Here is a 21915-nt window from a genome sequence, read left to right on the forward strand (position 1 = left end):
CAAAACACTGACAGTGCTGAGCTGAATTTACTAAGAGGCTTGTACCTGCAGGAGCTGATATGCCGGGTGGGAGGAGTGATAAGGCTAATCTGTTTGCCTTTTTCTGGGGTAGAGAGGTAAATTATATGCCGGTATGAGGCAGGCTATTTCTCTACCTAAAGTGGAAACTGTAGCTTGTAACAGCAGCCAGGGTGGGTATGTAAATGGGTCTGGGGGTTATAAGTATCTTGAGGATCCTGGGCGGTGATCCTCATAGACCACATCTCACTGCACTCAAGTCCAGTAATGTAGATGCCATCACACAGTTGTAACACACACACACACACAACAGCAAGCCAGCCTGCCACAAGCAGTATTAGAAATTCTCAGGCTCTCTCTCTTCTCCAACTCCCAGCCCCAGTGGAGAACTAACCTACTCAAAAGAGGGAAGCTGGTGATCCTCAAAGTAAGCTTACCCTGCAGTAGCAAAAATAGTTTTGTTGTCGGAAATGATATTTGAAGTTTTGGGCCTAGATAGGTCTTATCCTTTACTGTTACTGGTTGGTATATTGTTGCTTCTGAAAGTTATATTTAGCCTCTTTTTTGCATTTCTTCCATATACATGTTTGTTCTGGTTGGTAAACTTTGCCTTAAAAATCCCTGTTACCTGTGTGTTGTAGTTGTTTCTGCTTCCCAAAGTATTTTTGATATCTTTAAAGTTTAGAATTTAAAGTTGTTTTGGTTTACTACTGGAGCAACTTGTGAACTGTTAATTTTGTCAATTTACTTGCAGTTACTGTTCTTTGGGCAGCCAACCTTGTTTAACCACAGAGCATGGATTCCATAAGTGTTACAGTGGAGAAAAAAATCCCACAAAGGAGAAGCACACTAAATGTTTCATTTATTTAGGGGGAAGTCATATCACTTCATAGGTTCATACTAGGCTATCTGTCCTAGGGCATTTATAAGCCTAGCCAGAATGTTTGGCTTTTACCACCCATTTTAAATTAATTTTGCTATGTCCTTTTTTGAGGTTAGTATACTGTGCCTCTGAGTCAAAGTCTCTGATTTGCTCAGAATTATCTTCCACTATACCTCATATTATTAACAAGTCAAGTTCTAACTTTATTTGTATAAGAAGTCATCTCTTCTTAGTCCTGGGCGAGATTCTGTGAATGCAATGCTTCCTAGGCCTTGAGACCCACAGAACCTTCTACTTCAAAGCCTATCAAAAAGTCTGTTAATATGTATGAAAAAGAGAGAAAGATGCAGAAATGTCCACATTCCTCTCCTGTATCTAAGGTGGATTTGAAAAGTATGGAGCCTGTTGTCAAGAAGGTTCCTGTCAAAGTGTTGAGAAAACTGTTTCACCTGTAGCTATTAAAGTTAAGGTGAAGTCTGCATCTTCTGTGTCATTGCAGTCAAAATCTCCTTCATTGCCTACTGTACTGAAATTAGTGCCAAATGAGAGTAGCCATAATCTTAACCTCAAAACCCCTTAATGCTGATCATTAGAAAGAGAGGTACATACCTTAAATCTCAATTCACTTTTATCAAATAATGTGACAGATGAATAGGATTTAAATCCCACCACTGCCACAGAATAATGTGATGTGTGCAGATTATGGACCCTGTCTTTACACCACTGGCCACTGTTTGTAGATAGTGACTGACCTTAAGGCAAATTTATTCTACTGCCTTGAGTTATGACTGGCATCTGTCGCACTCAAACTTTATACTGCCACCTACATAAAAAAGTTATAATTATTGGTGCCCAAGGATTTCGCCAACTTCAGTCCTGCAAGCAGTAGTTGAGACTTAACTGTTTTATATAAGTGCTCTCACATTGTTTTCCAGGAGGGACTGCTAAAATCTCTCCAATGACAGTAGCCCTTTCCTTTATTCACAATAATCATTGCGACAGGTCAGATTTCTGTTCTGTTATAGGAACTTAGTTACTGAATGCTTTTTGAACTGACCAATCGATATTAAGTTATAATAGTTGTTAGCCAAGCAGTCTCCCTTCCACAAGAAAAAGAAGGATAACAACAGTCACACAAGTGCTGTCGGGCTACCCCTTAGTGATAACACAAGCCAAAATCTTTGCTAGTAAACTCTCTACTTTCAAAAATAACTGCTTATATACACAGAACAGCATTGCAGTTATATGGGGAAAGAAAAGACAATGTTTAATATGAATACATTGATGACAGAAGAAAGTCTAACTGCACCTGTTGCTATTATTTCCAATTACTACTTGTAGTTGACTAAAGTCTTGGGATGAAAATAACACCCAAAAAGTATGTGATGCAGAAAAGGATATCTGCAGCCTTGGTTAAGTACACTCCACAGAGGTTAGATAAATTTCTGAGTCCAAATAAGAGTCTCAGCAAAAAAAATATGAAGAGACAGCAGCAGCTGTGGTTCAATACAACTCTGTGGAGGTTAGATAAATTTCAATGACAAATGGAATCTGGTTTTCCTTTTAAAACTAGCTGCTAGAATATGCAGACAGTGCCATCCTATGGAAATGTATTTCTGCTTGTTAGAGAAAGGTTGAACAATAAACAATTTCATATTACAATAAACAGTTCTACATTATGCAAATAAAAAGTTAAAATACTACGGACTTAATGAAATACACAACTATTTACATTTCAAATCTAAGAAAACATATAATTTGGCACTGTGAGACCTTTGAGTAAAAGCCTCACTGCAGTCATTTTGCATTCCTTTATGAGAAATTTGTAGGCAGCTTTTTGAAAGTATACCATTTACCTATCTAGGTTTTCATTAGAGAGCAAAATCTCCTCTGCCACCTGTTCAAACTTCCCCAGGACACCAAGTATTTCCTCATTGGACTGTGTGTTTTTGTTTGTGGCTCAGATGTTGCCAACATTGACAAGTATGGTATTGGTGTGGGTGCTGCAGCCCATGTCAGTTGCCAGTACTTTTGTGTCCACTTCAGCACTGATGGACTTGGCCCTAGTAGTGATTTCTTTGATACCAGTGAAAGTCATAATAGTTCTATAACACTTTCTTTTTCATTTAAAAATGGCCTTGGGGCCAGTGCTCAGGTTTGAAGCATCAGCAATGTTTTCGTTACCCTTGTCCAGGCCCTTGTTATTAAATCCTAAATATTCAGTCCAAGTTTTCTGCAGGCTGACATAGTTGTCAGCACTGGTCCTGATTCCAGGCAAAACCACTTTGTTGATTTATTGTACATTTCTCCAGATGACTCCATGTTAGAGGAGGTCCTGGAGATGATACATTGGAAGTTAACCAACTGACCTGTGTTCTCCTCACAGTGCAGTTTGCAAAATGCTTTCTTTTCTACCCAGCAATCTTCTTGGGGTGGCTCATCATCGGTTGATATATTTAAAATGGGAATCCGGGAAACCTTAGTCTCAGTACCACAAAAAGACAGTGGCATCCTGCACCCTCCCGCTGACTGGAATTATCTGGAGGAGACTCCCAAGTCAGATGTTGTAGCAGTGTCAGCTTCTCTGAAGAAAGCTCCTGCACAACAGAATCCTGGGTCCATGCAAAGAATAATGAGACCATAATGGTTATTCATTTAGAAAAGTGCATTTATGTGTCTTCTACATTGACCAACATTGTGGAGCTTAAAAGGGGTATATCTGATGTGATGCTCCAAACCATCAACCAGATGCCTGATTAACCAAAGTAAAGCTACTATTCTAATCAACAATGGTTTCCACTATGGCAATCCTAATGATGAGAGTATCTTAAAAGTGTCACCAGCAGTTCAGACAGTAGAGAATTAATCCATTTGACTGTTTCTGCCATGGATACCAAGGAAACCATCATGAACTACCCAGTTCAGAGACAATTTTTACAGCACACATGGACAGTATAGAGAAAGAAGACCAAACTCTTGCTACTTACCTCTCTTATGTTCAGATCTCACCATTCTCAGTGAACTTTTTCTAAAGTGCGGAGGAGACCTTACTGTATGTGGTTCAAGTGTTGATAACAGCAAAACTAAGAGTAAATCTTGAAAGAACTTAACAACTAAAGCAACTTACTGAGAAGTTGCAGAGCCTGTGTCAGGGGTTCATTGCATTTGTCCAACAGCTGTAGTCTGCCTATATGTAGTTAACAGGTCTGACAACTTGCCCAACTGCTTTTGTCTGGAGACAGTGTGGGGATCACTTATCTGTCCACTTTTTTTTTTTCACAAGAAACATCTTTATTAAATTATCACTTAAGACTTAGGCAATGATTTAGTTTTATAAATAAAACAAACCATATTGATATAATCTTAGTTGCAAGCATTATATATCACAATCTATATTGGCATAATTATAGTTGCAAACATTATACATCACTTATAATCTATCCAATCACTGTCAGCCAAACATAACATATCTCATTCAGATCATGCCTTCTTTTAAACATCGTACCTCCCCTGTATGTATTATCCCCACAATTCCCATTTTTTCCTATGTAATTTGCTCCTACTCTTTTCTAAAAATCCCAATTCCAGTTATTTTATCCCCATTACTATATTCACTTCTTCCAGTACAGCTGGTTTAGACTTTGATTTCCATTTTCTAGTAATTGTATTTTTGGCAGCCACCATAATTAGACTCAGTAAGGCCTTACTTTGTCTAGGCAATTTCAATTCTGTATCATAGCTCAGAAAAATCATTTCTCTAGATACACAGATTTTCTCACCCAGTATCTCTGATAGATTAGTCTGCAGTGAATTTTAAAGTCTGACAACTCATTACACTCTCAAAAATGTATTCCCAATTACCTCTTTCTTCCCCATCACACTTCCAACATTTGTTGTCTACCTGAGGAAAAATTCTCTGGGGTCTACTTGGGGTATGAAACTACCTATGTAAACATTTCCATGCAAAAATCCTAAACCTTCTAGATTTTGTTGCATAGTTGGAAAACATACATATATCCCCCCCATGTTTCTTTGTTAATTGCTTATCCAATCTCTATTCTCAATCCTTTCTGACCTCCTCTGATTGATTCTTATAGTTATGATGCAATATTATATACGCTGTGCTAATTATTCTTTTTTTAAACAGCAGCTTCTGCTATGGATTCTACTAAAAAATTCTACCCGTGCTGGTCTTTCATTTAGGAACCCCCCATTTCCTTTGCTTTGCCTATACTGTGTTATCAATCCTTGATAAGGAAGACAATCTCTAACCTGCAGTCCAAATAAATTCTTGGCATCTTCCCATTCTATTATATTTCCCTTTCTAGTTATTTGTTCCCAATACTTTGGTTCCTTTGCCAGTTTTGTCGAATAAATTCCAGCCCTCTCTTGCCTATTGTCTGTATCCCTAAATGCAGTCATCCTTATTGGCATAATCTCCTTACACCAATCCCGTATTGGCTTAGTTCTTAGAATACTTTCTGCTACTTAATGAATATAAACTGTAAAAGTAAAAAGGAAAAAACGGCCCAAGCTTCTTGGTACTAAACACAATTTAATAACAGTACGCATTTTCATAGGTACAAATGCTCCTACTTCTTCAGACCTTAATGAATATAATATATTGTGTGATTATTGTTATTCTCCTTAAAGATCTGCATCCAAAATCCCAGTGTATCCTTATTTCTTGAGCTTCTCCCCTTTTTCATTATCATCCCTTTCCAATTTGAATTATAGGTTTCTACTTATGCTATGTATAGGAGCCTTAAAATGTGTAACTCTGAAATATCCCTTCAAGTCAGGTAATTCCAGTCTGCCTTGTTCTATTGGAAGAATCCGCTTATCCCACTTGACTCTTACCATCTTCTCGTCCCAGATAAAATCCTTCAGCTCTTTATTAATTGCTATCCACAACTTCTCCTCTGGTTGATAAAAATATGACTGACCTGTATATAAGACTAAAGTGACAAAAAACATTTTAACTGCTTGTATCTTACTGTCTATATCTATATAACAGAGCTTCCAGTTTCTCAGTTTTTGTATTATCTTTTGTTTAGTCTTGTCCCACATATCAGTAGCTGCCACACCAGAATCATTTTTAATCCATATTCCTAAGTACTTTATGGGTCTATATTATTTGAATGAAGTTTTATAACTTCGAATACCATATGGGCGACACCATATGTTCGAAATTATAAAACTTCGAATAGTGAAAAAAAAAATAAAAGACTAAACCCTAAACTAAGGGTTGTAGGCAGGGGGACAAGCCCCCTGCACCCACCGCTCTTTAAATATAATAAATTCGAGACCGCACTATAATGCGGTAAAGGGAAGACTTCCCTTTACTGCACTATAGTGCGATCTCGGAGTTGTTATATTTAAAGAGCGGGGGGTGCAGGAGTGCTTGCTCCCCTGCTTTAACACGTTAGGTGACACTTTTTTTTTTTTTTGTCACTATTCGAAGTTTTATAACTTTGACCATACGGTGTCACCCATATGGTATTCGAAGTTATAAAACTTTGTTAAAATAAAGTACGGGTCTATATTATTTGATCATGTACTCATAAGTATGGATATTGCTGAGCCAGTTTGTGTATGGGTACATAATTTACCGTTATTTCCTTTGTTTCCCAAAAATATATGAAACTGTCTCAAAATGTTCCTCAACACTGAAATGTAGTTTTCTGGTTTTATCGGGTCTAAAATATCATCTGCAAATAGAGGCAGCTTTTCTTGACTACCATACCAGTTATATCCTTGAATTTCTGAGTCCCTTATTTTCTTTGCCAATTGTTCCAAATATAATGCAAATAACAAATGAGAAAGAGGATTCCCCTGCCCAGTTCCTCTGCTCAATCAGAATTTATCAGGGAGGATCCCACCCACTTTAATTATTGCCTCTGATCCCTCATATGTCTTCCTAATCAACTTTATAATTTTATCAGGTAATGCAAGTGCTTTCATTGCCCTGCTCATAAAATCCCAGCTTACTTTGTCAAATGCTTTCTATGCATCAACACCCTTGAACAGCAGTGGTATTTTCATACGTTCATACAGACTTTCATAGAATTTTCAGAATATTTCTAATATCTCTACAGGCTCTCTTGTTATTGGCTCCCTAAGCTTGGTGACAGCCCTTTCTACTCTCTGTTGCCTGAGTCGTTGTGCTAAAAGTTTTTGTACAATAGAGTTATTATCAAAAAATAGTTGCTTAGCAGCAATCTTTTTAAACTCATGCATATTATCTAGGTAATCCTTTATTTTCTGTTTAGCATTCTGCATTTGCTCCTGTTCTTGTTTTGTGAGATTCCCCCTATTCTGCAATACTTTAACATTTGTCAGTCCATCTAAATAATTATTGTTAATTCTTAACCACATCTCTTTCTTTTATTTCCATCCTATTTTTAAACTGCATTTTAATTTTATCCCACTCACTAGCCGTATTTTCAGAAGAAATTTCTATCTTCTCTAATAGCTCTTGAATAATTTCCACTACCTATTCCTTAAATTCCTTACTTTTCAACAGATAGGTGGGAAAACACCAGTGTCACATTTTTATTTCATTATCCTGTGTTTTTATTTTAGTTATTATTGGCTCATGATCTGAAGTAGTTATTGGGTGTGTATCAAGACTTTCAATTTCAATTAAATATACACATTCCTGCAAACTGTCAATTCTTTCTAGCCTAGTCCAGTTTTTGTATCTTGGGGAATAATGTGTAAATTCACTCTGAACTCTTAGTACTGAATTCACATCTTCCATGCCAAATATTTTCATAAATTTCTTCAAAAATCTACCCTCCTTAGTAATATTTTCCCTAATGGACCCCCCCAGACACATCTTTACTTCTGCAAATCAAGTTTCAGTCCCCACCTATAAGTAATATTCCTTGCTGAAAGCTGATTATTTCTCCCAGAATTTTCTTAAGCTCCGTTATAGAAATTTTAGGTGGGGTATAAATACATGCCAGTGTAATTCTCCTCCCTTGCGAGTCATGCCTTTCAACGGTCCAGATTTTTGCCTCATAATTTGGTCGGATTCTCATAAAATTGTGTTTTTAGCAAATCATTGAAAATTCAAGTCAGAGTATAATGGCGCACATTTGAATTTCAGGCTTCATTCTATTGAAAAAATGCATACTTATTTAATGCATACTTATTTAAAACCTATTATTCTATCAACTTTTTAAGTTTGTAAGAGCAATATTTAAAAATTGTCCTTATTTTGGGGCCTTTGCCCCCCCCCCCCATTATTTATGGTTTCATCCAGATTTCTTTTCTAAGAGGTTGAGAGATATGGTGCCAGTTGCCTGAGAGGTATCTTGCCAGTTGCCCCTTAGTGCTACAAATCTACCATTATAATATTTTGTATCCTCTTCTATCACTACTGGAGCTCCTCTTGCAATTAATATTATTACTCCTCTTTTTCTTTGTCCCAGGTATTCCGCTGAACAACCATCCTGAAAATCTTTCTTTATTAAATTCACACATTCAGTTTTTTCCAAGTGTGTCTCCTGTATCATAGCTATTTGCACTCTACATTTTTGATATAGGTCACTATTCTTTCTTTTTTGTATTTATCTTTGAGATCATTGACATTTAAAGAAATTACAGAAAGCATTATTGTGTTAAAATTTTATTATTCCCACCTTTTATTCTAACAACTTGTCCGTCCACTTATAAGCATGAAAAGTAATAACAGCATGCAAGTGAATGAGGACAGTCATATCTGTGGGTTAAAAGATAATCATTCTTTCTACTCTAGCTTCTCCTTCACCCCCTGTCCATGCCAGATAGCTGCTACCTCAAAAGAAAACGGAAAATGCCTTAAGCCTCTTAATCAAAACAGATATCCAGGAGGTCCCTCCAAACTAGAGGGAATCTTAATATTTCTCCAGTGGTACACCACAGAGCTGGCTCCCATATATTGTTTGTCATGTGGTTAAAAGACCAAAATCTTTCTGTAGCTCACATAGGTCAATGCAGCTGATAAATGAAACTCTTGCTCATCTTCAGAGTTTCATACTCTGAAGGTGCATTGGAAGGCTATGTGCATGGATTCACATGCCAAATCTCTCTTGGCTAAGTTGAATGATAAGGGCACCAGCCTTCCTGTGTTCCTTTCTGACCAGTCAACATTTGGGTAGATCCTGGAGATGATGTAATTGATATGAGGGTTGACCCACCTATACCATACCATTTCCACAGCAGACACTACAGAAGGCTTTCAGGTCTACTCAGCAATTTTCCTGGGTGGCTCCACTGTTGGCTGGTGTCTTAAAAGTTTACCACCACCACAGCCTGTAAGAACCCAGACATGGTAGCCTTGGTTCCCAAGTGAAGCAGACCATCTCATGCACCCTCCCAGAGAATGGAGTTTTTCATCAGAAGCTCATAGAACAGATACTTTGGAGTCAGCACCTTCTCTAAAGAGGGCTTCCACACCTCAGAGCCCAACAATCTGCCCACCAGATAAGGAGTCCAGGATAATGGACTGGCTAGGAAAGTGCGTGTATGCAGCAAACACATTCTCTTTGAAGGTGCTTAACTACCTGGCCCATATGGTGGAACTCCAAACACTTGTCCACGATGGATTACACCAGTTACATAGATTAACAATAGAACTATTAAAGACAAGTTGCTTTCTGATCAGCAACTATATGGACTAAGGCAGACCTCATGATGATGGTTTATAAAGCTATTGATAGCTCTGCCAGGGCTACAGGACTTGGTGCTGCACTTCAAAAGGTTGCATAGCCATGCTTAACCACCTTTGCTGAAAATGCCAAAGTAACTTTTATGAATGCCATATTTCAGAGTCCAATGCTATTTGGGCCAGAAGTCAAGTGCATATAGATAATGTGGAAAAAAGGTTAATGCTGTTATAGATGTTGATGTTAAATTACAGCCTCATCAATAAATATTCTTCAAATGCAAAGGAGCCCTCACCACATGTGATATAGGTGTGGGCAGCAGCTTGCAGAACAGCAACCTGAAACAAATACTAATAATCAGGACAACTTATAGACAGCCTGCATGCCCTGAGGCATTGATTCTCATCATTTATTGGAGAGCCACAATTTGCCTGCAGGTGACTAGCAGCAGTCCTTTGACCAGGCTTTGCTCTTCTCTGTGTAGAAATTCAGGGTCTTTTGTCGCTCCACATGTCAGTTTAAAAGTTCATAACCAAGGAAAGGTTGGCAAGGGCACTTATATCCAGAGGTTAGTAGTATCCCCTTTCAGTCCCACTTATCCATCTCCTCTTCTGAAAGATGCTCCATCTTGTCAAAAGAAAGCAGTAAAAGTATAGGTTTTAAACCTCTTAAAAGAGACACACAAGAGGTCCAAGCAGAGCAGATGTGATATTTATATATTGGTCCATAGTCTGTTTAGTGTTAAAAAAATGGTTCCCACAGCCTTAGTGCATCCATTCCCAAATAAGCCTTTGTTATAGTCTTGGTGCATTCAGTCATTCATTTTCTTTAATAAGGAAAACTGGTTTTCTGTGTAGCATATCAAGATTGTGAAGGAATCCAGGAGGTTTTTGCATTTCAGAGTCAAAGTCACTCATTACCAGTTTTAGACTCCTCTGTTTTGTCTTAACTCACCCTCGCCCAGGTGATCGTTAAATGCATATCTGTGGTTGCAACTCACTTGTGTCTATGGGAAGCCAAAGTGTTCCCATATCTGGACAGGTGCCTCCTACTGGACCCTTCTATACAGCATCTGTTGCTGATGAGGGCATCCTGATCAGCTGGTTCTATTCTCTGGGAAAAATGGTAAATATGGTCAAGTCTCAACCGCAGTTTGCAATACTGAACAAGTTTATACACTGCAGCATGGACACAAAGTTATACAGAACAGGTCTCCTCACAGAAAGAATTCAGAATCTTCAGATCAAAGTTTCACCTTTTCTTGTATCCTCCACATTCACTATCTACATTTATTTCAAGGTGCTGGATCTCATGTTGGTAGACATACTCATATCTCCTCATGCGAGATAGGTTTAATGGTGAACTCCTCTGTCCTATCAGGCCTAATGGTATCAGACCATGTCTGTTCTGGAGTATCAAATCTACATTCCCCAGGCTTGCAAGAATCAATTCACATGGTGGATAGATGTCAACAATTTTAGTCTCTGCTCTCCCTTCCACCTACCCCCTTCTCTGGCAGTAGACACTATGGAAATCTCTGGCTTTTGTGGTAGGTTGGACATTTTAATGGCTAGACTGCTCAAGGTGTCTGTACATCGCTGGAATTTTCTCTTTCGATCAGCTTACTGGGAAGATAGCAGTCCTTTAGGAAATTCTAGGCATTCCAGGACTCCCTCACAGTGGGAGCTTTAGCCATACAGTTGGTGATGCAACACAACAAGCTAGAGGGTAACTGATTCTTCTCTGTATGCTGGGAAGCTATGATATTGTAGAAATGGGCAAAGTTCAAAACCTTTTTTGTTGTTGCCATCCATATCCTTATGAAGAACAGTTCCTTGGTAAACAAGCTGAACATATGCCTGCTGCTTCTTCATAACTGGTCCTCCAGCACCTTGGCGACAAGGAAGATTTTTTTCTAAAAATGGAGTAGATGCTGCTGTGACCCGTTTGCCTCATCAAGCAACACCAAGTGCAAGGACTTCTCACTCATTCCATCATCAGGGAAAATCCAGAGGTAGGCAGTCAAACACCTCTGTGCTTTTCCTCTATTTCCTCTGCTGCTGATGGTTATCCATAATGTAGAACTACACAAAACCAAAATCATCCACGTAGCTACTTACTGGCCTTGAAAAATCTGTTTCTACTTCTTCTGTCTTATTTTTTGGAGTTATTCTTGTCCTTGTCTCCTGAGAATGCTGTCATCCTACTTACTGGGTGCCTCTCATCTAGACATCATCTCCATGTGGAGATGGTTGCTTTATCTCCAAAAGCTATTAGCAACTCTTCCTTTTCTGATAGATTGCATAATGTATTTCATTCCAAACATAAGCATAGGACAAGGAAATTTTGTAGGGCTAAATGGACATGTTTTTCAGTGTAGGTTAGCTCAAAGGTCTTAGATCTTTTTTCTTCTCGTATTCATGCAGGCCTAGAATACCCAAATATATTTTTGAAACAGGTCTAATAAGTTAATCTCCCATTGAAGTATGTTTGACTAACATCTTTTACTTTCACCAAGGTCAAGATTCCATCCATTCATTCAAAATATCCAAGACCTCCTTGAGAGGCACCTTTTAGTTGAGGCCTCCATTATGAGATTGACTATCTCCATGAAACTTGTAGTTTAGTTTGGAAAAAGTGACTGGCTCCCCTAAACCTGTTAATACAACATAATACATGTTTCTTACTTGGAAAACACTTTTTTTCATCGCCTTTAGTTCAGTCAGAAGGATTTTTTTAACTTTATACACTTTCTACCAAACTATCATATTTTGTTTTTGACAAAGAAAGAGTTTGGTAGAACAAATCCAAGTTTTATGCCTAAAGTTGAATTGAATAATATATAATCAAACCGGGCACGAAATCAACACAACTCTAAGATATAGGCTTATTTTGTTTAATAAACGTATATCTTGCAGCCGTGTTGATTTAGTGCCTGGTTTGATTATATATCTTTGTTGCCTTGTCCATGGTACTGAGTCTTTATCCAGGAGCCTGTTCATTTTTGATTATTGAATTGAATAATATCTAAATCGATATATCACGTGCCTGTATTCTTTAAATTCTTTCCTAATTCTGGGGAGTACCTGCAAAACTGCATGGATGTTCATCATCAATTCTGATATCAGGGTTCATGTCTGATACAGTTTAGTATAGCCATTCAACCAGCATGTGTCTGGAAAGAAACCAAAGTATTTATTTATTTATTTACTTACTTACTTACACTTGTTTACCGTGAAGGTCCAACTGGGCAGTGCTTCTTTTCAGTGGAGACCCAGTGAGAAAAGCTCCAATATTGTAATGAAAGGTTATACTAAGTATCAACCTAATATCTATGACAGAAATAGTAGCAGAGAACATGTAGAACTAGTGAATTAGGGATGCTAAGAGTGGAGTATTAAACAGAATACAGTAGGCTGACAATAACATAATTAACCGTGTATTACAGAGCTGAAGGTTCACAGAGATAGCATATTCTACAGGCATTTCATGTCAAAAAGAAGTAGGAAAAATGACAAGTGCTAGTGAAGTTGGTTACTGGTTCTGTCCTGAAGTGCTATATAGGTATGACAGAGTGATAGTGAAGCGTTAGTCCAATGGAGGGAAGAATGGGAGGATAGAATAGGTTACTCTGGGGGATGGGAGAGCTGAAGTTAAATAAGGGAGGAAAATAATCATGGAAGGAGTGTTGAAGGGAGAGGGGGTTTAGTATGAGGGAGTGGAAAGAGGAGTGGTGGAATACAAGAGGAAGGGGAGCAGGCTGGAGGATGGATTGGAGAGAGACTATAGTGCTACAAAGGATTTAGTAGGATGTGCTGTTTTAACCAGTGATAAAATAGGCGCAGGGCTAGATGTCCAGCAAGTATTGTTTTAGATGTACTTTGAAGGGTTTGAGTTTTCTAAATTTTCTTATTGGGAGTGGAAAACCTACACAAATATGAAGAAACATGCACAGACAGTAACCAGATGTCAGGACTGAACCTCGCGTCCTGGAATTGTAATACATAGCTCTTACCACTGAGTTGTCATTCTATGATAGCTGTTTTTTTGTATTTATGTTTTATTTTCATTTTTTTCAACTAATTTGTGTATCTTATTTCTGTACCCTTCCCCATCAAATTAAACTGCTTGGTACATCAACTAACATCCATAGTTGTAGCTAGGGTGGGGAGAAGGGGGTGGCTGCCCCAGGTATAAGCTGTTATGGGGTGCAATAAGCAGGTGCCAGTGGATTAGAAAAGTGGTGCCGGCATTTATTTATGAATCTTTGAGGATTCATAAATGAGTGTGGATACTGCCCTCACCTTTGCAGTGAAAACTATAGCAAGGTACTTTTTTCACGTCTAGCAAGAATCTTTTTTTTAAACACCTTTATTGAATTATCACTTGTGACAGAGATAAACTTACATTTATATAAACGTTTTCAAACCATATTAACAAATTCCCATTTGCAAACATTATACATCACATATATTGTTATATATTCTACCATCTAAACAACATTATATAAGTTATTCAGTTCCTGCCTTCTCTTAAACCTCATTCCTCTTCCAAAACATTTTTCTGCATGTTTTGTTCCCACCATTTCCATTTTTTCCATGTAATTTACTCCTACTCTTTTCTAAAGATCCCATCTTTTGTTCTTTTCTCTCTGTTACAATATTCACTAATTCAGGTATAGTTGGTTTTCGATTTTGATTTCTTTTTCTAGTAATTGCTTTTTGGCAGCCAGCAGAATTAAACTTAATAAGGCCTTGCTATTAGGCAGTTCAGATCCTGCATCCCAGCTCATAAAAAATAATTTCCTTAGTTGCACTCATTTGCTCACCCAGTATTCCTGACAGAGTACTCTGCAGGGAATTTTTAAGATTTGCCAAATCATTACACTCCCAAACATATGTTCCCAGTTAACTCTTTTTTCCCTATCACACCTCCATCATTTGCCATCTACCTGAGAAACAATTATTTGGAGTCTGCTTGGTTATTCTCCTTAAGGATCTGTGTCCAAAATCCCATTCTTTCCTCCCAAAGGATCTGTGTCCAAAATCCCATTATTTCCTTCCTTATTTCTTGAATTACCCACCTGCTTCATCATTTTACCTTTCCACTTTAAATTGAACCTTTCTGCTTCTGTTATTTATAAGAGCCTTAACTGTGTAGCTCCAAAATATCCTTTCAAATCAGGTAATCTTAAATCTAGTTCTAGCAAGAATCTTGAACATCGTTTTACAGTTATAGAAGTGTTTTTGGTCCCCACACTTGGAAGACCTTAATTTTAGTCCTCAACTTGAGGAAGAACTATTTTCTGGGTCCTCAACTTCAAGGGATGCAGTCTGGGTAACTCCCGAGGCCACCAGATTGCCAGATGAGCTAGCTATAGTACTGTTAACATCACTTTGATGTGATTTGCTAGGATGAGATGCAATAATTGTTATTGCTGTGGAAGACTTGGGTCTCTGTAAAGGCACCTTTGGATTCCAAAACAAGGTACACTTGAGGTAGCATGCTAACACCCAATTCATGTCAGACCCCCAAAATCCAGTAAGTCACATAGGTCAATGAAGGACTGCAGACATCTACAGAAGATCCCAAAACCCAATCAGCTGCCACTACACTGTTACACATTAACACTTTTCATTGGTATTGAATGCAATGTAAAATTACAGAGTTATGGTGTGACCCACTGTGGTCTGTGGGTTTTTGAGGTGGAGGTGGAGCTCCACCTATATACTGGTAGGGAACTGCAGGCAGTGCTACCATGCAGGTGGAGCTCTTCTGTAGCCATAGTGTCTGAAATAATTTGGTTGAAGGCAGTATACTTGCAATGTAATCATTTTTTGTGACTTGTCCTCTTAAGGAACAGGGGGCAACATGATTGTACTTTAAAAAGAAAATCTTGAACTGCACTTTAGTGGCATGATACTATAAGTATTGTAAGGCCAGGTGCTGCATACCTGGCAGCTTTCCCTGTCTAGCTTGCAGTGTTATGGCAGATATACAGGGGGCATTGCAGGCTGGTCTGACTTTACAGCATATTCATGATTATGTGGAACCTTCAGTGGTATTTGGTTTACACCAGCAACAGATAATGTGATTCATTTATAAAAAAATGTTTCAGAATCTCTTAAGCTTGTTGTGGTTTACTGGATATTTATTACGTTTGTGATGTTGTGGCATTGGGAATTATGAGGAGACTCTGCCCTTAGTATGATGTCATACCAGAGCAATGAACCTGAGATTCAGGTTCTGAGCAGCACTACAGGATGGCAGAAACATCTGCAGTGTTACCCCAGTTCTTTTGGAATCTGGCTGGTTGTTGCCTGGGCTCTCCTTTTTGTGAGCCTTTTCTACAGTTAAATTCAAATTTCACCAAAAAACAATATTCCTTTTTTGTCATCTTTTTGAAGATACCTTGCTAAATTGTGTTAACTCAGTGTGTGTGTGTCTGACAGAATACCCTAGCTTCTGTTTTGCTGTTTAGGCCACATGATAATGCAGAACCTTATGTTTTTGCTCAAATAACCAGTTGGATACAGTTCCCTTCCTTCTCCTTAGCCTGTTGTATTTTCATACTCCACATGTCGAGCTTTTCCTCTTTAGCCTGCTTTTACATCCGCATGCTTTCCTTGCTCTTTAGTCTGCTTTTATATCCCGCCCGTTTTCTTTCCTCTTTTGTCTGCTTTTACTTCTCCATTTACTTCCTCTTTAGTCTGCTTTAACTTCCCTGTGTTTTTCTTCCTCTTTAGTCTCTTTTACATTCCTCTGCTTTCCTTCCTCTTTAGTCTACTTTTATGTCCTACTGCTGTCCTTCCTTTTTTGTCTGCTTTTATGCCCCCATGCATTTTTTCCTCTTTAGTCTGCTGTTATGTCCCCATGCATTCTTTCCTCTTTAGTCTGCTTTTATGCCCCCATGCATTTTTTCCTCTTTAGTCTGCTGTTATGTCCCCATGCTTTTCTTCCTCTGTAGTTTGCTTTTACACCCCTGTGCAGTTCTTCTTCTTTAGTCTGCTTTTATGTCCAAATGCTTTCCGTCCTCTTTAGTCTGCTTTTATGTCCAAATGCTTTCCATCCTCTTTAGTCTGCTTTTATGTCCAAATTCTTTCCGTCCTCTTTAATCTGCTTTTATGTCCAAATGCTTTCCGTCCTCTTTAGTCTGCTTTTATGTCCAAATGCTTTCCTTTCCTTTCTCTTTAGTCTGCTTTTATGTCGCTGCATTTTCCTTCTGGCAACAAGAATACCCACATGGCAAGAGGTGGAGCACTGACTGCTTAAGTCTTCATGTCACTGGGCTTCTCTTGGTTCATTACTGCTCATTAAAAAAAAAAACTGTCTTTAAAGATTCATGTGGCTTATTTCTATATTTCGTCATATATAAATATTAAATAACACTTTTAAAGCATTCATGAGAGAAGTTTAAATAGGCAGCTTGCCTTCTGAGACACTACTTCTGGAGGAAGTACAGTAAATAATTTAAAAAACATTTACACACATGGCTTGGTCTTGATTTATCCATCTATGCTTAGACTGACAAAAAAGTCTCAACTTTCTGCCCTTAAGTCTGGCAACATCTTGCTTTCCCTTCCTCAGTGGAAGATATACTGCTAGAGATGCATTTGTACATTATCTGATGCATCAAAAAGTTGATCAGTGAACATGCCCTACGTCTGGGATTTTGTTTGAGTATGCATACTTTTATCTAGAGCTGTTTACTACTTTTATTATTATGTACATTCCTAAGAAATTGTACATTTTCTTAAGCATCCCTGAAAGCATTTATGAAGAGCTGTGCTGCATTCCTAAAGAAAACATTACATTTAAGTGCATTTGGCATTTTCATGGAAACAGAGCTTCTCTACAAAGCATGCATTTTTACTCACTTTTCTTCTGAATAAACTGCAGCTCAGCAGTCTTCCGTCTTTTTTTTAAAAGCTCCATGGATGTTCTGTAGTTTCCTACCCCAAAATCTGCGTGTTTTCATTATACCCACACATCTACAACCCTTGAATGTTGACAAATTCTGTAGCAGGAATGGAAACCACAAATATTGTATATTTATTTGTTTATTTGTGCATGACTGTATTTACTTGTATTAAATACAAATACTTCTGGTGTCATTCAAAGGGGATCCAGTATCTGTCAGCCAGGGACGACATGCTCGACAAGCCGCGTTGCTTCGCAAGAGAGAGCTTGCACCTTCCACCCCTAGGTTTTCAAATACTGGCCAAGGCTCTTGCTGCCCCCATAGTGCCTTTTTTAGGCAAGGCTCAAAAGTCAACCCCATCTCTGTAAACAGCATAATTAACAAAAAACTGAGGGTTATGCTACTCAACGCCAGGAGTTTAAATCTCAAAATGCAAGCACTCAAAGCACTCGTCAGTATGGAGAACGTAGACATCTGTGCAGTAACTGAAACCTGGTTCAAGGCTCCAGATTTCACCCCAGCACTATCAGGCTACAACTCATATCACACGTTTCGGCCACAGAACACGGACCGAAACACAAAAGGAGGGGGTGTATCCATATTCATCAAGGATACCTACACTTCCAGGTTAGTGGCGCAGCATAATACCTCTGAGATCATCCATGTGCAACTAACATCGGGCAAATCTGCAATGCAAATTGTGGCCTGCTACAGATCACCCTCGATGACCCAGGACCACCATTCCACCTTTCTGGAGACACTGGAAAACATGAAGGTCCTACCAAACACCCTGATATTGGGCGATTTCAATTACCCTACCATTCACTGGGAAAACTACTCGAGTACAAACTCCCAGGCTCAGCGCTTCCTGGAATTCATCATCTCAAATGCCCAGGATCAGCTGGTAAACTCCCCTACCAGAGGTAAAAACATATTGGACGTGGTCATCACCAACATGGGCGACAGGTGTTCCACACTGGAGGTCAACCTGTCACTGGTTAGATCAGACCATAAACTAATCACTCTAGATGTCCACACCTCACCACCACCCCCAACCAAGGAAACCACAGTAAAAAACTTTTCCAAAGCAAACTTCACCTTACTCAAGACAGAGGTGGTACGTTTCACAGCCCCCACGCTAAAGGATAACGCTGCCCAAGATGCAGAAACCTTTACAAATGCACTCTATGAGCACCTACAAGGATACGTGGGTCGTGCCATCCCTAGCAAAACCAAGACTCACTCCTCTAAGAGAAGGAAACCAGTTTGGTGGACCCCTGCCATAAACAGGCTATACAATAGAAGGAGGAAACTAGTTCAGAAAAAAAGCAAATCCCATAAAGGAAAGACATCCCTGATCAGTATCAGTAAGAAACTAAGGTCCCTCATGAAATCATCCAAGGCTAACTTCGAAATAAAAATAGCCAAGGATTCAAAAGATAACCACAAAGCCTTCTTTAGCTATGTTAAGAATCTAAGTGGCAACTCACAGATATGCACTGAACTAGTGCAAAATAGCACAAAATATACTGAACCTACTGATATTGTCAACATCCTGGCAGTTAGATTCAGTGCAAACTTCGCCCGCCCCCCCCCCCACCTCCAAAAGGGCCCACAACAATACCGGAAAAGTGTAGTGTCCCAAAAATCACAGACGCACAGGTGAAAACAGCCCTTTCAAAAGCCAAAAACACAGTGTCAATGGGACCAGATGGTGTCCCAGGCTGCGTCTTGCACGAACTAACCCCCCACCTAAACACGCTGTTCAACCTCAGCGTCTCCACAGGCTACGTGCCCATAGAAGGGCGCACAGCAACGGTTATTCCACTCCACAAAGGAGGGGCTACAACTGACCTTGGTAACTATCACCCCATAAGCCTGACTAGCCTGGTCTGCAAGGCAATGGAGCGCATCATCATGGAACTCATTAACAAAAACATTGGGAACCTTCAAACACTTGACCCGACCCAGTTCGGCTTTGTTAAGGGCAGATCATGCCTACTAAACCTGGTTGACTTCTTCGAGACAGTCACCAAGGCCATAGACGAGGGAAAGGTGGTTCACACAGCCTACCTTGATCTCGCCAAGGCTTTCAACACCATTCTCCACTCAGGTATTACAGAAAAACTCACCAGCCTGAACATAAACCCTTACGTCACGAGATGGGTTGCCAACTGGCTTATAGACAGAACTCACACGGTAAGAATAGCAGGCTCCAGGTCCGACTCTAAACCAGTCACAAGTGGTGTCCTGCAAGGCTCGGTCCTGGGACCCATACTGTTCAGCATATACTTCTCAGAAGTACAGGCAACCACAGGAGGACTATGGCTAACCAAGTTTGCCGATGACTGCAAACTGGGAGCCATAATTGTCTTTCCGGCTGACACGGACATCCTCCAAAAGGGCTTTACTGAGACGGACACCTGGTGTCAAAGTCATGGCCTCAAGCTAAATGCCAAAAAATGTATAGTCATCACGTTTGGGAAAAACAAAACACCCACAAATTACCACATAGGTGGCAGTCCCCTTAATACAGAAGAGGTAATAAGAGATCTGGGGACCCAGGTAGATAGTAATCTCTCCTTTGACAATCATGTTGCCAAAGTAGTTAGGAAATCCTTCTATGTGGCTCATCTAATTACTAAAGGGTTCGCATCTAGAAATAAAGAGGTTATAGTGCCCCTCTACTCGTCACTCATTAGACCCATCATAGAGTACAATGCCCCATTTGCGATGTACCTCACAAGACACTTCCAACAGCTAGAAAGACCACAAAAGTACCTCACCAAGAGGATTACTGGTCTCAAACATATGTCCTATGCAGCCCGACTGAAAAAACTCCGGCTGTACTCAGTGGCATATCGCTTACTCAGAGGTGATCTCTGCCTGACTTACAAAGCCATGTCCAACTCAGAATTGATGAACATGCTCCACCTAAAGAAATCCAAGTCACTGCGAGCCACGTGCTCTAGTGAGCTAAACCTCGCCACAACAATAAATAGAACATGCTGGAGGGATAGATTCTTGTCACAGAGACTCACCATGCTTTGGAACAAAATTCCAAACTACATCAGGCAGAGCCCCTCACTAACACTCTTCATGAAGAACCTTGACGAGTGGATGGGTAACAGAAAATACACCCCTTGGATCACTTCATTGGCTCTGCTTGACAGAGGATCAGTTAATTAATCAATGGGGAGGCGAAAGCCGACACACTCTGGCTAGGCTTATAAATGCCCTCGGGCAGATAGCCTAGCACCTACCTATGAACTTATACATGATACATTACATTAAACTATGGGAGGCGATGCACATTGGATGCTGTTTTTCAGTAGTTGAAATATTAGGAAGGGGCTTCATCTAACTAAGTAATTTCAAGGTCTCAAATAGAATCAGATTACTGATCTTCAAAGACATACGTCTGGAGCATTTCTCCCCAGGCCTCCGCTGAAAATTGCTTTTGTTCCAAGTTGGACTTTCCCGGTTAACAAATGTTGAATAAATAAATAAATTCTTCTGTGCAGCCAACCACTTTGTGAGTAATACTACATTAAACGCTAAAGCCATTGTGAGGCTGCATTGATTTTTTGCATTGGGTGATTGTGTTACATTTCAGTTTTTCTCTTTCATTCTCTTACTTGTGTGCCACATCCTTCCCTATCCTACCTAGCCCAAATCACCCTGATATTCTGTTTCAGAACATTTGGAGTTTATGGCCACTAGATGTCACTACAGTTGCTTTGTCTTTTGAGCAGGCTTACAGAAAGAATTTAGAATGCAAAATTACCTGATTTCTCATTTCATAAATATTTAAAGTCCATTTATGAAACTGAGTTCTCAGAATAAAAATACTGTATTTCTTCCCACAGTATGGGCATCCAAGTTAGAGAGATTTGATCATCTAATAATTCTTTTTCTATTTTATTGTTTTCTGTATTTCTTAGATATAATTTTTTGCTTTTTTTGTGCACCTTATTTTCATATTGTATTTTATTTCTGTTATACTTCTGTATGGGGTGTGCACATTTTTGGTTCTGGACTGTGACTGAAATCGGTTCACTTGGATCAGTCCACTATCCTGGTTAACAAGCAAATTAAATAAGTACAAATAAACAATATAACTTAAATAGAAATATTTTTGGAAACATTCATATCACTTCAGTACGTAGATGTGAAGCAGATGAGCAAATATGTGTGAGTGATTATTAAAATGAGACTGTAAGGTCAAACTAACATAAATATATGTAATAACATTTTACAAGGGAACCTGTATTACTTTGACTACATAATTTAAACAAGCATTCAGTAATTGGAATATGCATTTTTTTTTGTGATAGAAGTAAAAATGAATGATGTACCTAATAGTTCACAATACCTGATAAATACATATAACGACTGGAGTAAAAATACAACAGAAGAAATGCTTTCTGTAATTGGAT

At 39.0% G+C, this 21915-nt stretch overlaps 1 pseudogene; it reads left to right on the forward strand.

Annotated features, from left to right (window-relative positions):
• The first annotated feature begins 1224 nt into the window (after positions 1–1224).
• The window catches only part of LOC122787925, a 53972-nt pseudogene continuing 33281 nt past the window's right edge, over positions 1225–21915 (forward strand).

The sequence above is a fragment of the Protopterus annectens genome, chromosome 13.part0 (assembly GCF_019279795.1).
Source record: "Protopterus annectens isolate FY-2018-M chromosome 13.part0, PAN1.0, whole genome shotgun sequence".
NCBI lineage: Eukaryota > Metazoa > Chordata > Ceratodontiformes > Protopteridae > Protopterus > Protopterus annectens.